Source organism: Procambarus clarkii, chromosome 5 (assembly GCF_040958095.1).
Source record: "Procambarus clarkii isolate CNS0578487 chromosome 5, FALCON_Pclarkii_2.0, whole genome shotgun sequence".
Taxonomy (NCBI): domain Eukaryota; kingdom Metazoa; phylum Arthropoda; class Malacostraca; order Decapoda; family Cambaridae; genus Procambarus; species Procambarus clarkii.
Window position 1 is genome coordinate 54847833 of NC_091154.1, and position 17933 is coordinate 54865765.

General features: G+C 43.7%; 1 protein-coding gene across 2 annotated transcripts in view; it reads left to right on the forward strand.

Annotated features, from left to right (window-relative positions):
• The window catches only part of LOC138350992 (galactoside alpha-(1,2)-fucosyltransferase 1-like), a 440933-nt gene that overhangs the window by 311092 nt on the left and 111908 nt on the right, over nucleotides 1-17933 (forward strand). Inside the window, exon 3 of one of the 2 annotated variants that reach the window (XM_069302461.1) lies at nucleotides 2331-2434. The exons of the other annotated variant lie outside the window; for it this stretch is intronic. The gene's annotated coding sequence lies outside the window, so the exon portion shown is untranslated. The remainder of the gene's footprint in view (nucleotides 1-2330; nucleotides 2435-17933) is intronic. 2 annotated transcript variants of the gene reach the window in all.

Here is a 17933-nt window from a genome sequence, read left to right on the forward strand (position 1 = left end):
GATAGTAGAGTGTCAGCCAGCCGGGGTGATAGTAGGGTGTCAGTCAGCTAGGGTGATAGAAGAGTGTTAGCCAGCCGGGGTGGTAGTAGGGTGTAAGCCAGCTAGGGTGATAGTAGGGTGTCAGCCAGATGGGGTGATAGTAGGGTGACAGTCAGCTAGGGTGATAGTAGAGTGTCAGCCAGCTGGGGTGATAGTAGAGCGTCAGCCAGCTGGGTAATAGTAGAGTGTCAGCCTGCTGGGTGATAGTAGAGTGTCAGTCAGCTGGGGTGATAGTAGGGTGTCAGGCAGCTGGGTGATAGTAGAGTGTCAGCCAGCTAGTGTGATAGTAGGGTGTCAGTTAGCTAGGGTGATAGTAGAGTGTTAGCCTGCTGGGGTGATAGTAGGGTGTCAGTCAGCTGGGGTGATAGTAGAGTGTCAGCCAGCTGGGGTGATAGTAGAGTGCCAGCTACCTGAGCTGATAGTAGGGTGTCAGCCAGCTAGGGTGATAGTAGAGTGTCAGCCAGCTGGGGTGATAGTAGGGTGTCAAAGAGCTGGGTGATAGTAGAGTGTCAGCCAGCTGGGTGATAGTAGAGTGTCAGCCAGCTGGGTGATAGTAGAGTGTCAGCCAGCTGGGTGATAGTAGAGTGTCAGCCAGCTGGGTGATAGTAGAGTGTCAGCCATCTAGGGTGACAGTAGAGTGTCAACCAGCGGGGGTGATAGTAGGGTGTCAGTCAGCTGGGGTGATAGTAGAGTGTCAGCCATCTGGGGTGATAGTAGAGTGTCAGCCAGCTGGGGTGATAGTAGAGTGTCAGCCAGTTGGGTGTTAGTAGAGTGACAGCCATCTAGGGTGATAGTAGAGTGTCAGCCAGCTGGGATGATAGTAGGGTGTCAGTCATTTAGGGTGATAGTAGGGTGTCAGCCAGCTGGGGTGATAGTAGAGTGTCAGCCAGCTAGGGTGATAGTAGAGTGTCAGCCAGCTGGGGTGATAGTAGAGTGTCAGCCATCTAGGAAGATAGTAGAGTGTCAGCCAGCTGGGGTAATTGTAGGGTATCAGCCAGCCTGGGTGATAGTAGGGTATCAAGCGGCAAGGGTGATAGTAGAGTGACAGCCAGCTGGGGTGATAGTAGAGTGTCAGCCAGCTGGGTAATAGTAGAGTGCCAGCCTGCTAGGTGATAGTAGAGTGTCAGTCAGCTGGGGTGATAGTAGGGTGTCAGCCAGCTAGGGTGATAGTAGAGTGTCAGCCAGCTGGGGTGATAGTAGAGTGTCAGCTAGCTGGGTGATAGTAGAGTGTCAGCCAGCTAGGGTGATAGTAGAGTGTCAGCCAGCTGGGGAGATAGTAGGGTGTCAGTCAGCTAGAGGGATAGAAGAGTGTTAGCCAGACGGGGTGATAGTAGAGAGTCAGTCAGATGGGGTGATAGTAGAGTGTCAGCCAGCTGGGGTGATAGTAGTGTGTCAGTCAGCTAGAGTGATAGTAGAGTGTCAGCCAGTTGGGGAGATAGTAGGGTGTCAGTCAGCTAGGGTGATAGTAGAGTGTCAGCCAGCTTGGGTGATAGTAGAGTGTTAGCCAGCTGGGGTGATTGTAGGGTGTCAGTCAGCTAGGGTGATAGTAGAGTGTCAGCCAGCTGGGGTGATAGTAGAGTGTCAGCAAGTTGGGTGATAGTAGAGTGTCAGCCTCCTGGGTGATAGTAGAGTGTCAGTCAGATGGGGTGATAGTAGGGTGTCAGCAAGCTAGGGTGATAGTAGAGTGTCAGCCAGCTAGGGTTATAGAAGAGTGTCAGCTAGCTGGGTGATAGTAGAGTGTCAGCCTGCTGGGTGACAGTAGAGTGTCAGTCAGTTGGGGTGATAGTAGGGTGTCAGCCAGCTAGGGTGATAGTAGAATGTCAGCCAGCTGGGGTGATAGTAGAGTGTCAGCAAGCTGGGGTGATAGTAGAGTGTCAGCTAGCTGGGGTGATAGTAGAGTGTCAGCCCGCTGGGGTGATAGCAGAGTGTCAACCAGCTGGGGTGATAGTAGAGTGTCAGCCAGCTGGGGTGATAGTAGAGTGTCAGCCAGCTGGGGTGATAGTAGTGTCAGCCAGCTAGGGTGATAGTAGAGTGTCAGCCCGCTGGGGTGATAGCAGAGTGTCAACCAGCTGGGGTGATAGTAGAGTGTCAGCCAGCTGGGGTGATAGTAGAGTGTCAGCCAGCTGGGGTGATAGTAGAGTGTCAGCCAGCTGGAGTGATAGTAGAGTGTGAGCCAGCTGAGTGATAGTAGAGTGTCAGCCAGCTAGGGGAGAACAGAGTATCACCACCTAGAATAATATTAGTGTCAGGAGCCCCGAGACGCTAGTCATCAGCCCCTGACTGTGTTACAGACTGCTCGCTGCCTTACGTCACTATAAACTCGGCCGGACGGTTGGGCAACAAGATTACGGAATACCTGTCTCTCTCTGTCATACGTAAGGTCTTCGGTGTACGGGTGAGTTGTAATGTTCTCTTCATACAAGATCATGGATTAACAATCTATATATATGTATATATATATAAATATATATATATATATATATATATATATATATATATATATATATATATATATATATATATATATATATATATATATATATATATATATATATATATATATATATATATATTAGTATATTTTGGTAGCAGTCTTTCCTGTAGACATATATTATTAAATATGACCGAAAAAGTAAGATTAATAATTCTAACACGAATTTTCTCAATCTTTCGTACATTTCTTTTCACTGTTGGAGGTAAATCAAAAATCAATTCTCCAAAATTCATTTTATTTCTAGTCTGACGCGACACGAGCGCGTTTCGTAAAACTTATTACATTTTCAAAGACTTTAGTTCACAAATACACAACTGAATAGAACTTACGCATCTCCGATTTTATATATACATTTGAGTGAGGTGGAAGGGGTGATGTGGCATTAACACAAGACAGAACAAGATGTGGCCTTAATAGGGTATTAATTTCATCAACACAAGACAGAACAAGAATATTAATAGGGTATTAATTTCATCAACACAAGACAGAACACAAAACAATGGATATTGAATAGAAGTGTTTGTAGAAAGCCTATTGGTCCATATTTCTTGATGCTTCTATATTGGAGCGGAGTCTTGAGGTGGGTAGAATATAGTTGTGCAATAATTGGCTGTTGATTGCTGGTGTTGACTTCTTGATGTGTAGTGCCTCGCAAACGTCAAGCCGCCTGCTATCGCTGTATCTATCGATGATTTCTGAGTTGTTTACTAGGATTTCTTTGGCGATGGTTTGGTTGTGGGAAGAGATTATATGTTCCTTAATGGAGCCCTGTTGTTTATGCATCGTTAAACGCCTAGAAAGAGATGTTGTTGTCTTGCCTATATACTGGGTTTTTTGGAGCTTACAATCCCCAAGTGGGCATTTGAAGGCATAGACGACGTTGGTCTCTTTTAAAGCGTTCTGCTTTGTGTCTGGAGAGTTTCTCATGAGTAGGCTGGCCGTTTTTCTGGTTTTATAGTGAATCGTCAGTTGTATCCTCTGATTTTTGTCTGTAGGGATAACGTTTCTATTAACAATATCTTTCAGGACCCTTTCCTCTGTTTTATGAGCTGTGGAAAAGAAGTTCCTGTAAAATAGTCTAATAGGGGGTATAGGTGTTGTGTTAGTTGTCTCTTCAGAGGTTGCATGGCGTTTCACTTTCCTTCTTATGATGTCTTCGACGAAACTATTGGAGAAGCCGTTGTTGACTAGGAACTGCCTTACCCTACAGAGTTCTTCGTCGACTTGCTTCCATTCTGAGCTGTGGCTTAGAGCACGGTCGACATATGCGTTAACAACACTCCTCTTGTACCTGTCTGGGCAGTCGCTGTTGGCATTTAGGCACATTCCTATGTTCGTTTCTTTAGTGTAGACTGCAGTGTGTAAACCTCCGCTCTTTTCCATGACTGTTACATCTAGAAAGGGCAGCTTCCCATCCTTTTCCATCTCGTAAGTGAAACGCAGCACGGAACTCTGCTCAAATGCCTACTTCAGCTCCTGCAGATGTCTGACATCAGGTACCTGTGTAAAAATGTCGTCAACATACCTGCAGTATATGGCCGGCTTCAAGTTCATGTCGACTAAGACTTTTTGCTCGATGGTACCCATGTAGAAGTTTGCAAACAGGACACCTAGGGGAGAACCCATGGCGACCCCATCTACTTGCTTATACATGTGCCCGACCGGGCTCAAGAAGGGTGCCTCTTTAGTACAAGCTTGGAGTAGTTTCCTTAGAATATTTTCGGGTATGTCAAGAGGAGTACAGGCTGGATCACGATACACTCTGTCGGCTATCATCCCGATTGTCTCGTCCACAGGTACGTTGGTAAACCGCGATTCTACGTCCAACGAGGCTCTTATCCCTGTGGCCCGTGTGCCCCGATGTAAGTCAACAAATTCCTTTGGAGACTTCAGGCTGAAGGCGCAAGGAACATAAGGAGTCAGCAGGCCGTTGAGTCGCTTCGCCAGTCTGTACGTGGGTGTGGGTATCTGGCTAATGATTGGCCGAAGTGGGTTTCCAGGCTTGTGTGTCTTGACATTTCCATACGCATATCCAGGTTTATATTCCCCAATGATCTTTGGCAGGTGGAGTCCGGATTTCTTGGCGTTCACAGTTTCGATCAGTTTGTTGACCTTTGCTTTCAATTCGGCTGTAGTGTCCTTCGTTACCCTTTGGAACTTAGTTTGGTCAGAGAGTATGAGGTTCATTTTCGCCAGATATTCGTCTTTTTTAAGAATGACATATATTGGCGACTTGTCACCTCTCCTGACAACTATCTCCTTGTTCTCACGAAGGCTTTTAGCTGCCGCTTTGAGCTCAGGGGACAGTATGGTGCTTCTGTAATTGCCTCGATTCTTTCCTCCTTCTGCAATAAGTTCTGCTTGTAAGGTATCTTTGGTAGTGACCTACTACTCCAAGCTTGTACTAAAGAGGCACCCTTCTTGAGCCCGGATGGGCACATGTATAAGCAAGTAGAGGGGGTTGCCATGGGTTCTCCCCTAAGTGTCCTGTTTGCAAACTTCTACATGGGTACCATCGAGCAAAAAGTCTTAGTCGACATGAACTTGAAACCGGCCATATACTGCAGGTATGTTGACGACATTTTTACACAGGTACCTGATGTCAGACATCTGCAGGAGCTGAAGGAGGCATTTGAGCAGAGTTCCGTGCTGCGCTTCACTTACGAGATGGAAAAAGATGGGAAGCTGCCCTTTCTAGATGTAATAGTCATGGAAAAGAGCGGAGGTTTCCACACTGCAGTCTACACTAAGGAAACGAACATAGGAATGTGCCTAAATGCCAACAGCGACTGCCCAGACAGGTAAAAGAGGAGTGTTGTTAACGCATATGTCGACCGTGCTCTAAGCCACAGCTCAGAATGGAAGCAAGTCGACGAAGAACTCTGTAGGGTAAGGCAGGTCCTAGTCAACAACGGCTTCTCCAATGGTTTCGTCGAAGACATCATAAGAAGGAAAGTGAAACGCCATGCAACCTCTGAAGAGACAACTAACACAACACCTATACCCCCTATTAGACTATTTTACAGGAACTTCTTTTCCACTGCTCATAAAACAGAGGAAAGGGTCCTGAAAGATATTGTTAATAGAAACGTTATCCCTACAGACAAAAATCAGAGGATACAACTGACGATTTACTATAAAACCAGAAAAGCGGCCAGCCTACTCATGAGAAACTCTCCAGACACAAAGCAGAACGCTTTAAAAGAGACCAACGTCGTCTATGCCTTCAAATGCCCACTTGCAGACTGTAAGCTCCAAAAAACCCAGTATATAGGCAAGACAACAACATCTCTTTCTAGGCGTTTAACGATGCATAAACAACAGGGCTCCATTAAGGAACATATAATCTCTTCCCACAACCAAACCATCGCCAGAGAAATCCTAGTAAACAACACAGAAATCATCGATAGATACAGCGATAGCAGGCGGCTTGACGTTCGCGAGGCACTACACATTAAGAAGTCAACACCAGCAATCAACAGCCAATTAATGCACAACTATATTCTACCCACCTCAAGACTCCGCTCCAATATAGAAGCATCAAGAAATATGGACCAATAGGCTTTCTACAATCACTTCCATTTCAATACCCATAGTTTCGTGTTCTGTCTTGTGTTGATGAAATTAATACCCTATTAATTCCACCTCTTGTTCTGTCTTGTGTTGATGAAATTAATACCCTATTAATGCCACCTCACCCCATCCACCTCACTCAAATGTAGATATAAACAAAATCGGAGATGTTTAAGTTCTATTCAGTTGTGTATTTGTGAACTAAAGTCTTTGAAAATGTAATAAGTTTTACGAAACGCGCTCGTGTTGCGTCAGACTAGAAATAAAAATGAATTTTGGAGAATTGATTTTTGAATTACCTCCTACAGTGAAAAGAAATATATACGAAAGATTGAGAAAATTCGTGTTAGAATTATTAATCTTACTTTTTCGGTCATATTTAATAATATATATATATATATATATATATATATATATATATATATATATATATATATATATATATATATATATATATATATATTTATATATATATATATATATATATATATATATATATATATATATATATATATATATATATACAACTTTAGAACACTTTCCCACCAGGAGACTCGAACCCTAGCCAGCACAAAAGCCTTCCAGCAACTGGCATAACAGGTACGCCTTAACCCGCTCCACCACCTGCTCAGACCCTTAAAAGAGATGGTAATTTCGGAGTATTTATATACCCCAAAGATCACCACCTCCCAAGAGCACTAGAGCAAGTGAGGGGTCATTTATACGTTTATTTCATCAAGTCCCTGTTAATATGGGAGAACACTCTGTCTATGCTTAAGGCACAACTCTCCTAAACACGAGAGTGAAGTATACAACTTTAGAACACTTTCCCACCAGGAGACTCGAACCCTAGCCAGCACAGAAGCCTTCCAGCAACTGGCATAACAGGTACGCCTTAACCCGCTCCACCACCTGCTCAGACCCTTAAAAGAGATGGTAATTTCGGAGTATTTATATACCCCAAAGATCACCATCTCCCAAGAGCACTAGAGCAAGTGAGGGGTCATTTATACGTTTATTTCATCAAGTCCCTGTTAATATGGGAGAACACTGTGCCTATGCTTAAGGCACAACTCTCCTAAACACGAGAGTGAAGTATACAACTTTAGAACACTTTCCCACCAGGAGACTCGAACCCTAGCCAGCACAGAAGCCTGGAAGGTTATGCCAGTTGCTGGAAGGCTTCTGTGCTGGCTAGGGTTCGAGTCTCCTGGTGGGAAAGTGTTCTAAAGTTGTATACTTCACTCTCGTGTTTAGGAGAGTTGTGCCTTAAGCATAGACACAGTGTTCTCCCATATTAACAGGGACTTGATGAAATAAACGTATAAATGACCCCTCACTTGCTCTAGTGCTCTTGGGAGGTGGTGATCTTTGGGGTACATAAATACTCCGAAATTACCATCTCTTTTAAGGGTCTGAGCAGGTGGTGGAGTGGGTTAAGGCGTACCTGTTATGCCAGATGCTGGAAGGCTTCTGTGCTGGCTAGGGTTCGAGTCTCCTGGTGGGAAAGTGTTCTAAAGTTGTATACTTCACTCTCGTGTTTAGGAGAGTTGTGCCTTAGGCATATATATATATATATATATATATATATATATATATATATATATATATATATATATATATATATATATATATATATATATATATACCTAACGCACATAAAACAAACAATAAGGTAAAACAAAAATAAAATAAAACTGCTTACGTCCATTGCTGAGTGAATAGTGGCAGGGAGAACAAGAAACATGAACAATTAAACTCTTTACTTATAATAATAAACACAAACAATAATAAAACCTGTAACCTTGGCTATACACGACTGTCAACAATGAACATAAGAATTACGTTACTCTACACACAAAAGGGTGACTATACAATATGTACAAATGTGCTGTCCTTCCTCCGTCACGCGTCGTAGCAATACCACATTGAGTGAAGGAAGAAACATGTGACCCAAGAGGAGTACTCAGGCCGGCGGCCCAACACTCAGACTACTCACCAGGAGTAGTCTGAGTGTTGGGTCTTGTGGTTGTTTTAGATTCAGCTACTCGGAACAAGAAGTGTTGGGTCGCCGGCCCTTGCTTATATAGACTGGTGGGTGACGTCATGCAGGCGTGTAGTAGCAGTTGAATGGTCAGCCCGCAGAATATTGGGTCGTTTACTGGTGGTGAACAAGACGCCGGCGAACACCTGGCATGAGTTGTAATGTTGTAAGCATAGGATGATTGTGAATAGCTTCTTTTCAACTGTACTCTAGTTACGTTAATGTGGTTTCAGCTTGTAGCTGTAGTCACTGACTGGCCAGACTGACTGACCCCCCCCCCCCCCCGTCCCATCCCAAATCCTTATCCTGACCCTTGCCCAGTGCTATGTAGTCGTAATGGCTTGGCGCTTTCCCCTGATAAACTCCCTCCCTCTTCTCACTGTTGCATCAATGCCCCAATGCCGGTGCTGCTGTCATCGACATTAAGGACGAAGAGTTTCTTCACATCTAGCGAGGCGAGAATGGGATTACTACAGAGTAATGCTTTTAGCTGTTCAAATGCAATGGTTTGTGAATTAGTCCAAAGATATTTTGCTTATGGCTAGTAAGGTTAATGAGAGGTGTAGCCACGGAACTGAAGTTCCTGCTAAAACGACGATAGTATGATGCTAAACCTAGAAAACGCATAAGCTGTTTTCGTGAGGTAGGCTGAGGGTATTGTTGAAGAGCTTGTAGGTGAACGCCAAGAGGTGCTATGCTTCCACTGCCTATTATATGACCGAGATAGCGCACTTTACTTGTGGCAAACGTGGACTTGCCCAAATTAATGTTGAAGCCAGCCTGGAGAAGCTTGAAGAACACCCGTTATAGGTGGTCTTTCCAAGTGTTGGTGGCAACAACGATGTCATCCAGGTAGGCGTAGGAATCGTCAAGGTCTTGGATGACGATGCTGACAGCTCGCTGGAAGGTAGCTGGGGCATTGTAGAGTCCTAAGGGCAGTCGCTCATATCAAAAGAGGCTAAAAGGAGTGGAGAAAGCAGTGATGTCCTTAGCGCACTGTGTAAGACTGATCTGAAAATAGCCCTTTTAGGAGGTCAACTTGTGAGAGAAACTTGGTGTTACCGATGGCATCAAGAATATCGACGATGCCAGGCAAAGGACAGAAATCCTTTACAGTGACTGTGTTCAGTTTACGATAATCGCTGCACAGTCTTACCTTGCCGGAGCCGGTGGCTGAGCGGACAGAACACTGGGAGCGTGATCCTGTGGTCCCGGGTTCGATTCCGGGCGCCGGCGAGAAACAATGGGCAGAATTTCTTTCACCCTGATGCCCCTGTTACCTAGCAGTAAATAGGTACCTGGGAGTTAGTCAGCTATCACGGGCTGCTTCCTGGGGGTGGAGGCCTGGTCGAGGACCGGGCCGCGGGGACACTAAAGCCCCGAAATCATCTAAAGATAACCTCAAGAAAACCGCGTGCCTTGGGCACCAATATTACAGGGTGAGGTCCAAGGAGACTCACAGGGTGTGGCCAGTCCATTGTTGAGGAGGTACTGTATATCGCGAACATGGTTACCTTCTTCTGCGAACTGCATCAGGTAGTATGGTTGATGGATTGGCATCGTTTCGGGAAGCAGCTTGATGTGATGGCGCACTACGGTACATTCCTGCGGAGTTTCTTAGAACAAGTCTCTATTAGTAGAGACTAGTTGGATGAGAGGAGCACTGTTATTGGAATCCTGTCAGTATTTAGGAAGATCGTTCCTAATTTCAGAGTTAGAGATCACTGGGTTAGTCACTACAGTCAGGAGGAGAAGCAGGGTAGGTATTGTGGTGTTTGTGTGTTACTGAGGAAGTCTTGATTGTAGGGTTGATATAAAGCCATCGCTTGGTGACTGACTTTAATACGTATATAAACAATTACATGACTAGCTGCTTCCAAGCTGGTAGCTCCTGTGTGCTCTTGTTTACCTTCTCTGGCGTCTGAGCCGCCGCACATAGAAAACGGATGGTACCGTTTTCTGTGAACATGACATCCCTCCTTTTCTTTAAAAAGAATGACTACAGGATGTCTACCATGCTTGTAGCACAAAGCAAAATTATTGACACAAAGTAAGTTATTAACATATCAAGAGATATTGCATACATTTAACATTAATTAAGCACACAAAGAATTTAAACAACTTAATCTTTACCACAAAGGATTTCAATGTTAAAAATACATATGCAATGTTAAACAAACATGAAAGAAACTGTAATACAAAGTTACAAAATATTGAATGAGAGATTTGCATTATTCAAACAATATTAAATTTAGTTTAGCATAACAAGTAAATACTTTACATTACATAGGAACACAATTAATCATTAAATCGTGTAGGGCGTTTAACATGACGTTTAGGACGAGAGTCCCCAAATACAATAATATTCCTTGATGAATTATTTATTGAGTTATAACTCATTTTCTCTTTTTCTTTTGCACGACTTTGCACTTTATCATTTTCTACACTAGTTGGAATCACTTTGAAATAGGCCATATTACGTGTTATACTATGATCTCTATTACTAGCTGTTACCATAGTTCCTTTTACACTAATCACTTTATATGGTTTTGTATCATACGGCATATCTAGCTTTCCCTCTTTTTTCTTTTTAACTAGAACCGTATCTCCAACCTTTATGAATTGTTACTTTGCACGTTGATCATGAGCAATTTTCATTTTGCCCTTGGCTAGTTCATCCTTCTGAGCGAGACATTTATCCGTTATCACGGCTGGCATGACAGGTAGTGCGATTCTCATAGGACGTCCAAATAAAAGTTCGCCAGGTGACTTGCCCAGTGTTCCATGTGGTGTTGAACGGTAGTTCCTGAGAAAAGCATACATAGCTTGTTTCCAGGATCGTCCTTCGGCATGAGCACAGCGTACCGCTTTCATGAGAGGTTGCATGAATCTCTCAACTTCTCCATTTGCTTGAGGATGTAGTGGCATCACACGGCGGTGTTTGAATCCAATATGCTCAGCAAAGTTGACGAAGTCTTGTCCATAGAATGGCGGTCCATTGTCCGTCTTGACAACTTCAGGAATGCCAAAGTTTGAAAAGTTCTTGTCGAGTTTCGGGATGACGGCCTTTGCAGATGTAGAAGTGATGATTTCTACTTCTGGATAACGTGAGTGATCATCAATGACTACCATCAAGTACTCTCCAGTTGGTAGTGGTCCGCAGAAGTCCATCGATACTTCCGTCCATGGTGCAGCAGGTAGTGGTGAAGGTTGTAGAGGTGTTGGTCTTGAAGTATCCACTGCAGCTTGGCAAGGGACACAGGCATCATGCATATCCTTTGCTTGACGATCAATGCCAGGAAACCACACCTTTTCTCGTAGCAGCTGTTTGGTCCTAACAAGACCTTGGTGTCCTTGATGTGCAAGCTTCAGAGCACGTTGCTGGAGAACAGCTGGAATGACGATACGAGTACCTCGCAGCACGGTGTCGCGTTGTTGCGTAACACTTAATTCTGTCTGGATGCGTTCAAGTGCTTTGAATGCATCTTGGTTAACTCCTGAGGGTGGAATGCGTGGAAACTTTTTCTTAGTCAATGCATCCACTGTTGCTTGCAGAGTTGGGTCCTCTAGGGTTGCAGTACGGATTTCATCAAGAGTGAGAGCCTTAGGGACTGCATCACAGGTTACAAAGTGTACATATTCCTCGGCAACTTGCTGATGCTTGGTGATGGTGAAACTGTTGGCAGGATGTCGACTGATATAATCAGCGGGATTGCCTGCACCTGGCTTGTACTTCACAGTAAAATTGTATGGTTGCAGACGAAGAGCCCATCTCTCAATGCGAGCTGGTGGTTTGGACTTTGGATTATTGAAGATAGTCTCCAACGGTTTGTGGTCAGTGACTATCGTGGTGAAGGGTGCACCAAGCAGATACACATTGAAGTGTTCATAGCCCCATACAAGAGCAAGAGCTTCCTTCTCTGTCTGACTGTATCGTTGCTCAACATCTGTGAGAGACCGGCTGGCGTAGGCAATTACTACTCTGGAATCTGGTTGACCAGGTTTGTGTTGGGCTAAAACAGCACCTAAACCAACAGGACTAGCATCCACTGTTAACTCAGTGTCCATTGATGGATCAAAGTACGCAGCAGTCGCATTCTCTACTAGTGCATCTTTCACAGCATCAAATGCATTTTGCTCGATATCGCTCCAGTACCATGATGCATTTTTCTTCAGGAGCTCACGTAGAGGCTTCGTAATGGTAGCAAAATCTGGAATGAAGCGAGAACAGTAGTTTGCCATTCCCAGAAAACTTCATGTACTTCAGTGGACGTTGAAGGAGGTGCAGCATTCTTGATATCTGCAACTTTCTTAGGATCTGGAGACAGAACTTTGTCACTAAGTACATGTCCAAAGAATTCAATTTTACGTTGATTGAACTCACACTTTGCTCGGCTTAACGTCAGATTCTTTTCTCATAAGCGTTACAATGTTGCACGAAGAGCTTTGTCGTGTTCAGCTTGGGTATGGCCATAAACAATGATGTCATCAGACATGTTGTCAGCATTAGGTATATCTTGCAATACCTGGCTGATGATGTACTGGAATACCTCGGCAGCACTGTTGATGCCAAAACTCAGGCGTTTGTACCTATACAGACCTCGATGTGTCGTAAACGTTGTGATGAATCGACTCTCATCATCAAGTTCAAGCTGATGATAGCCCTTGTTTAAATCTAACTTGCTAAATACAGTTGCACCATTCAAGCGGTAGATCATATCATCTACAGTGGGTGTAGGATAGCGTTCACGCATTATTGCCTTGTTGGAAACACACATGCCCGCACAGATGCGTATCTCATCTGGATTCTTCGGCTTTGGTGGAGTGACAATTGGGCTTACCCATGGTGTTGGGCCTGTTACTGGTTCAATGATATCTAGTTCCATCAGCCTATCCAGTTCGGCATCGACTTTCTTGCGAGTATGGAATGGTTCTCGGCGATGTGGTTGGGCAACTGGAATTACATCTGAGTTGATATGCAAATGTACTTTGCTATCAGTATAACAACCTATGGATTTAAATCAATCAGAAAATTCAGCAACAATAGCATCAACATTGTTTGCAGATTCCACTGCTACAGCATTAGAAAGCTGAAGTAGCCCCAATTTGGTTGAAGTCTTGTAACTGAGTAAAGACTCCTTTGCATTCCTAACAACATGGAATGTAGTAATGAGCATTGCATTCTATGACTTAATCTCTGCAGTGAAAGTTCCAATCACTGGCAAGGCTACCTTTGAAGCATAGGCAATGGCTTTGCCATTATAGTTTTCAAGCTTTGGGAACTGTTATTTAAATTTTTTATAGTGGCACTCAGCAATGGTGTCAATGTTTGATCCAGTGTCAATGAGAACTTTGAGACAAATACCAGCAATGTATCAACATGTCTCTGGGTTGTTTGGAAGATCATTCCATTCTGACTGATTGTACTCCATAAGTATAATCACATTCACTGTTATCTGAGACTGGGTGTAATGAAATGTTGTCTTGTACATTATTAACATTCTGGATATGAGGTGCAATATTGTGTTTACCACCTCGACCCCTATGACCTGATCCTCGTACAGTGCTTTTATTCATAGACTGTGGTTTCTTTAGTGCGGAACGACACATAGCACCAAAATGACCTTGTTTTCCACACTCATAGCACTTCTTACCTTGAGCAGGACAAACATTACCTTGGTGTGGGTAGTCTCCTCCACAATTGTAACATTTATTGTTGACACCCTCTGATGTGGGTCGTTGTGACTGCTTGAGTCTTGTTCCTTGACCCCAGTTGTGATGTGGTTCTCGGCTCAATTTACTGTTAGGTTTGGCATGATATCTTCTTTGATTACGATGTCCTTCCTGAACCTTACATACCTCATCACTGTTAGTAACAGTGGCAGAACCGTTGTTGGCACTACACTCCATGACACGAGCATCACGTGCAGCATCTTCCATTCGACGAGCAATATCCAGTATCTTGGTAAGAGAACTTTCATCATCAACAAGTTCTAGAGCTCTTCGACGAAGACGTGTAGATGCGCATGTTTCAATTATTTGCTGTTTGATTTCTTTGTCAACATCAGCAAACTCACAATGGGCTGCTAAACCCTGCAGACGTGTGTGGTATTGATCCACAGTTTCATTAGAGAGTTGTCTGGCTCTCCTGAAATGCATAATTTCCATGGCAATATTTTGTCTTGGTTTGAAATGCTCTGTTAGTTTGGCTTTGGCAGTTTCATAATCTTTGGCACCACCAGTGTCTTTCAGTGTGTCAAAGATGTCACAAACTCTATCACCTGCATAATGAAGTAGAAAGGCACGCTTTCTTTCAGCACTTTTGATGTCAGAAACTATCAACAAATTTTCAAACCTTTTAAGCCATTTGACCCACCTCTGTGACAGGTTTGTCTGGTCACAGTCAGGATCAAATGCAGGAAACTGAGGTATATTGCCTTTTTTTTTACTGAATAAATGTAACTTATCACTTAAATGTTCCTCAGAATACTAAACACTTACTGCACTGTATATGTTAGTTAAGAATTCACTGTAATTACTTTAATTTTGCAAAGCACACAAGCATTTTAATGCAAAAGTTCACAGCAGTGCACAAGACAGCAGCAACTGACTTCTTACCTAGCCCTTGTGTACATGTGTTGTTCCTACTCACAGCAGCACAGCAGTTGTCAGCAGTTGGCACAGCAGAAGTTAGCAGTTGGTGCAGCAGTTGGTACAGCAGAAGTTAGCAGTTGGTACAGCAGTTGGTGCAGCAGTTGGTGCAGCAGTTGGTGCAGCAGTTGGTACAGCAGTTGGTACAGCAGTTGATGCAGCAGTTGGTGCAGCAGTTGGTGCAGCAGTTAGTGCAGCAGTCAGTTCACAGCGTGAAGAATTTTAGCACAGAGCGCGTTTCGTATACAAAACATCGGGTTTTGTATACAGCATCAAAGCGTCGTTTCGTACACTGCGTCGGCAGATTCGTCAGTACACAGTTTCTTCAGTCAGCACATAGCTTGGGGTAGCACATAGCATTGGTTAGCACATAGCATTGGTTAGCACATAGCATCGTTTAGCACACAGCATCGGTTAGCACACAGCATCGTTTAGCACACAGCATCGGTTAGCACACAGCATCGGTTAGCATACAGCATCGGGTATGGTGCTCACTGCTTCTCTTCCTCCTCCAGGCAGCATGCTTCTCCCTTATGTTTTAAACTGAACAAATACCTGCGTTCACAGTTCATCCTCATCGCCAATGTGGTGTTTGTGTGTTACTGAGGAAGTCTTGATTGTAGGGTTGATATAAAGCCATTGCTTGGTTACTGACTTTAATACGTATATAAACAATTACATGACTAGCTGCTTCCAAACTGGTAGCTCCTGTGTGCTCTTGTTTACCTTCTCTGGCGTCTGCTCCGCCACACATAGAAAACGGATGGTACCATTTTCTGTGAACATGACAGGTATCACTATGGGTATATGTATCCGTAAAAGCGGATACGGACATCAATACAGTTGGAGGATTACCTTGGTACTGCTTGAAAAGATTGATGTGGCAGAGTTGGGTCTTATGCCGCCGATCAGGAGTCTCTAGAATGTACTTATGATTGTTCCTACATTCTTTGATGCGGTATGAACCTGAAAATTTACTCTGGAAGGGGGGAGCTTGGGATAGGAAAGTATGCCAAAACGAAGTCTACTACCTTGAATTTCCTGACTTTAGTATTTGATCAAAATGTGTTTTCATTTTATGCTGAGATGTTGACGAGTTAGCACTGGCAAATTGATGTACTCTTTCAAGGGTGCGTCTCAAATATTTTAAGAAACTGAGACACATTAAGGGAATCAATGAAGATGTTAGAGGTCAAGGAATCTTTAAATGCTTTCAGGGGGTATGCACTTACGACCGTAGAACATCTCAAAAGGAGATGTTCTACGTAAGAATGTAGAACTCATTAGGAATGTACTTCTTAATGAGTCCCTCCAAGGGACTCATTATGAAGACTTCTGAAAATACACATGATAAGGTCTAGTTGCTAATCCCAATCCTTCTCTGTACTAATGCAAAATTTTCTTAAAAGTGACTTGAGAGTTTGATGGCTACGTTCTAGAGATCCCTGTGAAGCAGGATGATTGGGGCTAGACAATACTTGTGTGATGTTGAACTCTTTAAGGATGTTCTTAAATAAGTCACTGGTGAAGCTTGTGCCACAATCGCTCTGAATCTCTCGTACTCGTAACTATCCCGAAGTTATCCTATGTGAGGATCTTTAGGAGGTGCTTAACAACTGTAGCAGCCGTAATGTTCTTGACCGGAACTGCTATAGGGAACCTGGCGGTAGGACACATGATAGTGATGATGTAGAGGTTGCCGGAGCTAGTTCATGGTAGCGGCCAGACGCAGTCGATAATCAGTTTGCTGAAGGGCTCTGAAGGCACAGGAATAGGAATCAGTGGTGCTTTAGGAATAGGAGCATTAGGCTTACCTGCCATTCGACATGTATGACAAGTGTTCACGAAGGTCTTCACGTCTCGTTACATGCCTGGCCAATAATAGTCCTGCATGATAGGTTTTGTTGATCCCATAATGGGACATCGGGCCATAGGCCAAGTCAATTATGTCTTTACGTAATGAGGTAGGAACTTCCAACTGATCAACATTAGCCCAATTATCCTCTGCCTTTAATTTAGTGGGTCAGAATCTGCAATATAAGATTTGATTATCATTCAAAATATAACTAGGGATAGAATCAGTCTGAGTTTGAGCCTGGAAGAATTAGGGAGTTAATGAAAGATCAGCTTGCTGTAATTTTTAGAACTCCAACCAGTTGAGATTCCGTGAGAAGCCTTGTGGATCTTGAGGGACAGCTGGAGCTACTTGTTGTGGTTGAGCGGCTTGAGCACATGTAGTCATTAGGACAGGCTGGGAGATGTCTTTGGTTTCGTCGGTCACCGGTACCTCTTATGCGGCATACTTCATTACAGGGTTTACTGTAGCAGTCACTGACCTGGAGTTTGTTACAGATGATCAGGTTCGTGGAGTCTTATTGGTCAGCCAAGTCGTTGCCCAAAAGAAGTTGAATTCCTGGCATGGGAAAAGGTGACTTATGATATCCCTCATGGCGACTTGGACTTCTTCACGAACGAAAGAACAATCTGGATGGTCTCTGGCAAAGTAGGAGTGGTTGCAGTGAGGTCGGTGATGAGGACGCTTTCTCCTGTGTAGGTGACCTTGGATGCAGCAGCTTTCAGGAGTATGCTTTGGAGAGCAGCTGTGTCCCTCAAGATGTTCACTTGGACCTTTCCCTTAGAATCTCTATCGTTGGCAGAGACAGTTCTGGATACACGTCTCTGTGGAATAAGGAGAGATCAGAAGCTGGAACATGGGTATGCATAACAGGCGTATAAGGCTTAGGAGGTTGAGATTTAGGCTTATGTGAATCGTTCCTAGTTTTACAAATGAGGATTGGTACATTTTTCGATTGTGTGTCCATATACTTTACAATACCTACAGTAGAGTGCATAATTAACATCGGCATGACTCACTCTAGCAGGGCTGGATCAAGTTGGTTTACTGGAATAAGAGTCATATGAATTAAGGAATTAAACTATAGGTATCAGTCAACTGCGCACACTTACTGAGGTTGGTCTCTCCTTTATCTGTAAGGTTAAGACGTAGGGGTTTGACACACGGCGCATAAATTCTTCCATGAGGATGAGGTTGATAAGCTCAGGAAAAGTGGTGATCTGGGCTGCCTCCAGCCACTTCATAAAGTATCTGGTTTTATTCTGAGCAAACTCTAC